The sequence below is a fragment of the Gossypium hirsutum genome, chromosome A12 (genome assembly GCF_007990345.1).
Source record: "Gossypium hirsutum isolate 1008001.06 chromosome A12, Gossypium_hirsutum_v2.1, whole genome shotgun sequence".
Taxonomy (NCBI): domain Eukaryota; kingdom Viridiplantae; phylum Streptophyta; class Magnoliopsida; order Malvales; family Malvaceae; genus Gossypium; species Gossypium hirsutum.
In genome coordinates this window covers 89,856,955-89,865,096 of record NC_053435.1, presented here as the reverse complement: position 1 = coordinate 89,865,096, position 8,142 = coordinate 89,856,955, and positions in this window count along the sequence as shown.

Below are 8,142 nucleotides of genomic sequence, written 5' to 3'. Positions count from 1 at the left end.
TGAGTTCCACAACTCGAAAATCACTTTCGTGATTTTTCCCTGAAACTAGACTCATATATGCATCTACAATTTTTTTTCTATAATTTTTGGTTGGGCCAATTAGTACAGTTTATTAGTTAAAGTCTCCCATGTTACAGGGATCGACTACACTGACCTTCGCGCATTACGACTTGGATATCTCCCTGTACAGGGCTTCAATACTGATTCCGTTTGTTTCTATAGAAACAAGACTCAAAGAGGAATCTATACATATATTGCATGACTCCTAATTATCTCTGGTTAATTTATAATGAATTTCCAAAGTCCGAACAGGGAATCCAGAAACCGTTCTGGCCCTATTTCACGAAAACCTAATTATCTCTTAACATACAACTCATATGACCGTTTCGTTTCTTCCATATGAAAGTGGATTCATCAAGGTTCATTTACATAATTTATTCACTATTTAATTCCATTCCTACTATTTTTAGTGATTTTTCACATCCACATCGCTGCTGCTGTCAGCATCTGCCTTTAAGGTAGACTTTACCTATTTCATGGTTTCCATGATTCAATTAGCCCCTTTTTTTTTGCATACATAGCACAAAGTATAATCATGATTAACCATTCCAATGGCTAATCGTTTCCAAACATTTCCATACCTCTCGACGGACAACATACAAAACGATTATAGTACTATGCTAAAAACGTATATAAGCCATTTTCGCATGGCTATCCAAATTTACACAAAATCCATGGGTACATGACCAACAACAAGAAGGGTAGTCCTATACATGCCATATCCAGAGTTCAACTAAAAGAGTACCAAAAGGGCTTTGATAGTGTGGATGACTTCGACTTCGATGATCCCGAATCCGATAGCTAACGAACAAAATCTATAAAACAGAGAGCCAAAGCAACGGGGTAAGCATTTTAAAGCTTAGTAAGTTTCAAGTAATGAAATCGGCTTTGACTAAAGTATTACATTCACATAGCTAAATGAATCACTTTATTAATACACATTCTCATAAACATACTTACTTCACACTTCATCAACATATACACACACAAGGTATTAACCTATCTAAAAGCCGAAAGTTCGTTAGTCGATTGAACGAATACTATTTAAAACGAATCGACTTTTCCGATGCACATGCAACCATACCTTATCGTTTGGGTTTTTCGAGCGTATTAATTGAATTTATTACAGCACAAAACGCTCACCTTCAAACCCAAGTTTCTTCGGAATTTAGCCGGATATAACCACAAGCACAATTTCCTTCGGGTCTTAACCCGGGTATAGCAACTCGCACAAATGCCTTCGGGCTTAGCCCGGATATATCAACTCGCACAAATGCCTTCGGGTCTTAGCCCGGATAAAATCACTAGCATAAATGCCTTCGGGACTTAGCCCGGATAAAACCACTAGCATAAATGCCTTCGGGACTTAGCCCGGATATCATTCAAATGCTCATGCACACATATATCAATAATCATGACACATCCATATTTCATTTTCGTTACTAAGGCTCAAACACAAACATTTATTAAACCTTTCCAATTTCGGCTCAATAGCCACACACAAAGAGCATGATTTCAATTGGCTTTATAACATAGTCTCTATGCACATTCGGCTATCCGTCATAGTATGACTAATCATTTCAATATAATTCAAGTAGGGTCATTACTCGAAGACTTACCTCGGATGTTGTCGAACGATTCCGATGGCTATTCGACCACTTTTTCCTTCCCTTTATCGGATTTAGTTCCCCTTTGCTCTTGAGCTTAATTTAACAAATAAATTGATTTAATCATTTGAGCATCGAAAAGAGGAACTCAAGGTACTTGGCCCACATATATTCATTAGACATTAAAGTCACATATGTACGGAATCATGAATCAAACTCAACACATTAGTTAATACTCTCCTTAGCCGAATTTTCTAAGTCAAGATAAAGCCTTCAATATGCTTACCTATGGCCGAACAACACATCAACCTATGTACTCATTCATGTGGCCGATTATGCATGTCTATGTTGAGGCCAATTATATACTCAATACCACACACAAATGGCATACCTTTTACTAACTAATGCATTACATATTATAACTCAATACGCATCCATCATGTACTCCATAACCGAAACACCATCATATGTAAATATATACCTTGAGATATTGTATATGTCATACCAATACGTCATGTGCAAACATATATATATATGTGCAAGAGCCGAATCTCAAAGTTGATTATAACTAAACATGAACATAAATCCAAAACACAAATCTTACCTACCATGCAATAAGCATAAATCATACTTATGGATATACCATGGCCGAATACATCACAACACCATACCATTTCAATTTTGGTCATGGTTAAACAAAGAACTTAATGTCTCACTCAAAAATGCTAAAAAGAAATCCAAGAGTCATTAATCCACCATCACATGTATCATTAACAAGCTTCATATTTAGCATGCAATGGCATTAACACAAAATCCACCTAGGCCGAATATCGTCCCCATGACATAGCAAAGATTTGAACCATGGGCTAATTAGAACTCAAGCTAGCAACTAAAAACATGCATGAATCTCATGGCACAACCTCAACCATACCTTAATCTAGATACAAGTATGGCCAAACCTCCTCCTAATCCTCTTCCAAACCAAACATGAAGCAAGAACTCCTTCTTTCTTCCTTATAATTTTCGGCCAAAAGAAATGAAAAAGGATGAACAAATTTTTTTTTCTTTTCTTCACTCACGGCAATGGGGGGAACACTCACACACATTCTTTTTTTTGTTTTCTTCCTTCCATTTCTTATTAGTTTATTGCCCATGTTTCTTATTTTATTTTTCCATTAACACAACATGTTTCATGACATGTTTTGCCCATCATCCCTTGTCATGGCCGGCCACTAGTACTTAAATGGGGGAAATTGACATGCAAGTCCACCCCTTTGATTACATGCACTATTAGGCCACTTGCATTTGCCTAGCACATTTCTAAATTTTCTCACATAAGTCCTATCAACTAAATTCACATGCAATTAACTAAATCGAAGCTTAAAACTTTCACACATTTATATTCACATATTTTAGGCAATAATTATCACATTCAAATAATTTGGTGACTCGGTCTAGCGGTCCCGAGACCGCTTTCCGACTAGGGTCACTTTAGGGCTGTCACATTTACACTTTGGGAATGATCCCTGTAAGTTTAGGAACACTTTGAACTGTCTCATATCTCAAAAATCTTTCAAGCTTTCAAAGCAGATATGGCCAAGCTTCTCATGCCATAGCTCCAATTTTGAAGTTGTAGCACTATTGCAATTGTAAACCCTAACCCATATCCATCGCTGAAATAGAGATTTGGAGCATTATTGGAGTTTACAAAACATTTGCAGATAAATAATGTCAATCACTATTTATTTTCTGAGATTATTCATAACTTCCTTTAAATGGACCCTCGAGGCCCAATATGAGCATTGGAATCAAGTCGAGACTTAACCGGGAACTTTAAAAATTTTTCGCGAATTTTTAAAAATTTTCCAAGGTGCAGGGCTCACACGCCCTTGTGGTCCAAGAGACACGCCCGTGCTACAAGCCGTGTTCGACCTCGTGTAACCCTCTGACCGTGTGTCTACTCGTGTGGAAAAATAAAGTCATTTCTAGCTTCATTTCTCACCCAAAATTTTTACTAAGTTCCTGCACCAAACTTACATCCAAACACCAACCAATCCAAGCATTGAATTCAAGCAATTTATAACATCTAATATGATATATTGTTACAGATATTCATGCTTTTAATCTTACCTTTATAAGCGTACTGATTTAACATTTCTCAATCAATCAATAATAAACACTTATGTTATCTCCATAGAATAAACTTAATACATATATACATATACCAAAACATAATCATTACTAGCCATTCCAATGGCTAGATTACAATAATCATTTACATTTAAATGCCAATATGGCCAATTTAACCTATACATGCCATTATAACCATAATTGATTTACCATATGTACCGAAATAGGTTGATGGATAGTGTGAGTGATCTTTGCCAAGCTTCTAATCTAACGAGCTTCTGATTTACTATAAAACAGGGAAATAAAACTAAGTAAGCATAAAATGCTTAGTAAGTTCGTATAACATGGTACTTAACTTACCATTCATTCTATTTTAAGGTAACTATGTAAAGCATATTCAATCAATTTGACCTCAAGCCCTACACATATCCTCATTGCCCTTATTCCATAATAATGTCAAAACATATATGGGCTCAACAACGATCAAGTTTCCAGGCGCATATGCTTTCCAAAACATGTATTCATTTAACATGTATAAATCATCTATTTATATTACAAGTATAATTTCATAATAGTTCATTTTGAGTTTAGATTATTTCATGTCAGAACTTACTCATATCATTCGAAATATCAAGGTCACGAATAGTACACTCAAGGGGTACAAATCTATAATCAAGGATGAACATACTCATCAGATAAATTTCATGTACAAATATCATCATCCCATATTACCATATATCAATCATCTCATGTTTTCATATATCAATTGTCATGTATCCTCATTTTCATGTATTTCAGACAAATACGTGTAATAACTCATTTCTTATTCATATATTCTCATGTCAAGATTTTTACCCGTTGAATTTATTTAGAATATCGATGGATACACAGGTAGTACACCCGAGGTGTACAAATCAAAATCCGTCAATTCATGTCCAATGGTACCCATAAGGTACAATTTTAGAGAGTACACTCTCGAGCCACACATGTATACAACAGGATTACCAGTCCAAGTTAAATCATGCCTCCAATATATATATACTCAATAGAGCTTAGTCAGGATTACCAATCTAGGATAAATCCTTTCTATGACACATGCTCTAAAGAGTTTGATTTGGATTACCCGTCCGGGCTAAATCCAATCCATAACATATGCTTGAGAGGACTTTTATTAGGTTTACCAGTCCGCCCAAATGCAGGACCTCATTCATTTTGAGAAATCGCATATCCATCGATATTTCATTTATTCAAACAGGATTTAACATTTTTCAGGCATTATCAGGCTTGCGATTATTTCATACATCTATAACATTCATATAATTCAAATAAACACGTTCCACATTCATTTCCAGCATATAAGTAACATTTTTATCATTTATCATTTATTGGGCATTATTATTGATCAGCCTTTGTTAGAAATATTTTTAATGTCATATATATACAATATTTATAAAATTCACAAACACAACATTTAATTCAAGCATATAAACATACACAATTTAGTTACAGGAACTTACCTCAACAAATGTTCGTGTACATAAAATCTACTAATCCGACATTTTCCTCTTTTCCTCGTTCTAGCTCCAAATTTGGTCTATCTGGATCTATATGAGTAAATTTAACATCAATTTATCACATTTCATATTCAAGTGGACTCAATTTATATCCTATGCAAAATTATTATTTTGCCCCTAACTTTTCCATAAATTCTAATTTCGTCCCTAGGCTCGAAAAATAAAATTTATGCAATTTACTCTCTATTCAAAGCCTAACCAAAATTTCACCATAAAATTTATAGCACATATATTCTATAAAATTTAGAATTTTTCTTCAATTTTTACAACTTTACATTTTAGTCCCTAAATCATGTTTTCATCAAAAATCACTTTGTAAAAGTTATTTATTTATCAACAACCTTTCGTTTTCTACCATAAATTTCAAATTTTCAGCACATTCATCTATAACCTAATTTCCATACTTTGATAACTTTTCAAATTGATCCCCCCAAATAGATAGATTAAGCTATCCTGATTTCAAAAATATCAAAATTATTAAAAATGGGACAAGAAAACTTACCCAATTTGGCCAAGAAAGCTTGTTTTCTCTTTCCTAGTGTTTCCATGGAATATTTAGGGAATAATATGATATAAAACGATTTTTATTTCTATTTAATAATTTATCATTTTTTAATTATTTTGATTTCCAATTTAGTCCTTAGCCTTTTTCTAATTTTCTATGGATGAATCATCCAAAAATATCTACTAGCTTTTCATTAATGGTTTAATTACCATATAAGGACCTCAAGTTTTGAATTTCATAGTTATTTAATCCTTCTAGCTACTAGAATTCAACTTTTACATTTTATGCGATTTGGTACTTCTCATAATTAAGCACTTAATCAGAAAAATTTTCTTATCAGAATTTTCACACGACATTTCTAACATAATATAGACCATATAATAAAATTAAAATAAATTTTATTTTCGGCTGGAATTTGTGGTCTCGAAATCACTGTTCTGATTTCATCGAAATTGGGTTGTTACAGTAATGGATAAACAACATCACCTTGTAGCAAGTATCAAAGGTATGGCCACCCTCCGTGATCACTTCATCAGAATCATTAGTCACAATACACTTATTTTTAGTGAAATTCACAAGCATACCTTGGTTATATAGTTGACTGGTGCTTACAAGATTGGCTTTGAGATCATCTATGAGTAGCACATTCTTCAATATGGGTGTGCTAGGAATAGTCAAGGTACCTCTAGCAAGTATCTGGCTTCTATTCTCATCACTAAAGGTCACTCTTTCAATAGGAAAATCTCTAAACTCAATAAGGCATGTTTGGTTACTTATTATGTGTCGTAAACAAGCACTATCAAAATATAAATTTCCATCAATAGTGGACTTTAAGAAACAATGACCAACTATGAAATGTTTAGCTTCTTTCTTCATCCATATTCGTTTCTACACTTTTCCAACTATAATGCCACGGGAAGTGGGCACTATCTGAGGCACTAAATTCCTCCATCACAAATCATGTAACACTTGAAAAATGATGGTTTGTATGACCAAGAGCACCAAAATAGTGACAAATCACCTTATGGGAATGAAATTTCTTATAAGATGGCTTGACTAACACCAACTTAAAGCTTTCACCAACTTCCTGTAAACTGGTTTCTTTACCAAAGACTGTGGGACTTTATATTACAATATTACCTTTATTAACAAAGTCTAAACTTCCCTTACCTTGATCTCTCTTCCCAACTGCCAAAATCTCATCAAGTTTGTTCTTGTTGGTAGTAAACTTCTCGAGCATAAGTTTCATTTTAGCAAGCTCTTTCTTGACCATCACAATGTTGTTTAATTCCTCTGTAAGGAAAGCTTCTTTAGCAGTTGCTTGTTTAATTAATATTCCATTTTCATCCTTCAATTGTTTGTTTTCTTATGATAATTGAGTATTGATCTCATATACCATTCTCTATTTGCCTAACATCATTTTATAAGTTTTTAAGAAATTCTTATATGTCCAAACATTGGAATCTTTAACTAATAGCATTGCACATCCTTCTTCTTATCCTTCTTATAATCTCCTTTAACCATTACCCCATTTGACTTGTTTTTGGGAAATTGACATTGACTTCGAACTTTTTGAATATCCTTACCTGTTTCTTGAAAGTCCTATTGAAATTCTAAGTGAGAAAAGTTATCTACTCATGGTGATCTTCTATAGTAGCATTATAAGGAGTTGGCACTTCCTCATTTACCTAAAGAATAATATTTTTGTCCCCTTTTCCTCTATTGTGTTTAGCCTCATCTAAATTCATCTCAAAGATCTATAAAAAAACAATCAGTTCATCAATTGCCAATCTCTCAAGATTTTTGGCCTCCTCAATAACTGTAACCTTAATTGAAAATCTTTCAGAGTAACTTTTTAGCATTAAAATATTCTTCACCGAAAGCAAAAACCTGATTTGATAAGTCAAACAGTTCAACATAAAATTCTCCAATTGTTTCTGACTCTTGCATCCTTAAGCTCTCAAACCTTGATGTCAACATTTACATATTTGATTGCTTGACTGTGGATGTTCATTCATGAATAGTCTCTAAGATATCCCAAGTAGCCTTTACAATCATGTACTTTCAATCCTTTTAAACTCTTGCGTGTCAACTACAAAAAATATTGCATATAAAGCTTTTGAGTTATTATCTGTCACTTTCTCTTCCTCAATGGTCCGTTGTGTTTTTGACTTAATAACCCTTCCACTTCTTGTATCCATTTTGAGTGACACTCATCCAGTCAAAACAACACACCATGTCTTCTTATCACTTAATGTAAACCTTC